General features: G+C 42.1%; 1 pseudogene; it reads right to left on the bottom strand.

Moving 5' to 3' along the window:
- Positions 1–353: 353 nt before the first annotated feature.
- On the bottom strand, positions 354–682 carry LOC112408228 (40S ribosomal protein S26-like; annotated as a pseudogene).
- Between the last annotated feature and the right edge of the window lie 225 nt (positions 683–907).

Genomic DNA, 907 nt, shown 5'->3' with positions numbered 1-907 from the left:
GGACACCAGTCATATTGGAATAGGGACCCATCCTATTCCAGTGTGACCCCACCTTAACCACTTACATCTGCAATGACCCTAGTTACAAATAAGGTCACATTCTGAAGTTCTGGGGGGTTAAGACTTCAACATGTGAATTTTAGGGAGATGTAAAGCTTTCTGGGAAACAAGTAGAGTTCTTACTGAAGGAAAGCATAAGGACTCATAATTTAAGAAAATAACCCTACTTTACTTTTATGAAATCATTAGAAATATTATAGACGAATTTCTTTTTCTTTTTTTAAGTATAATTTCCACTTTATTGTCTTTCTTTAGTCTTTAAGGACTTAGCTCTTTCCATGGGCTTTGGTGGAGGTCGTGGGGCAGCACCCGCAGGTCTAAATCAGGGTGGAGGTGTTCGGTCCTTCCGGGCTTCCCGAGAACGATTCCCGACTACCTGGCTGTGAATGGCACAACTCATGCAGTAATGCAGTTTCACATACAGATTGGGAAGCACATAGGCGTCGAAAACACTCGCTTCAGAAATGTCCCTGACGGCTGCGGCCTCTATGATGTTCTGAATGACGAACTTCTCAATGGCCTGATCCTTGGGCACGCATCAGGCACAGCTGGTGCAGCGAACAGGCTGCACGTGGCCGCGGCCCTTTATGGCACGACCATTATTCCTTCTTTTCTTGGTCATCTTGGCAGGAGGCGAGAGAGCTAGATGAAGTTCTTAATTGTATATGTATGTATGTGCTTTATGTATTCATATCTTAGGATTTAAATATACAAAAATGAGCTTTATAGTCTATGGCAGTTTTCAAAGTAAAAACGTTATTTTTCTCTTCTCTGTAACGTCTTTTGTGGTTATTACAGTGATTCAGGTCTTCTGTACCGATAAGTCACACAGAAAGCATGTAGATAC

This window comes from Neophocaena asiaeorientalis, unplaced genomic scaffold (assembly GCF_003031525.2).
Source record: "Neophocaena asiaeorientalis asiaeorientalis breed wild unplaced genomic scaffold, Neophocaena_asiaeorientalis_V1.1 scaffold116, whole genome shotgun sequence".
Classification (NCBI taxonomy): domain Eukaryota; kingdom Metazoa; phylum Chordata; class Mammalia; order Artiodactyla; family Phocoenidae; genus Neophocaena; species Neophocaena asiaeorientalis.
Note: the sequence above shows the minus strand (reverse complement) of the source record. Positions and strands in the feature narration are given on the sequence as shown.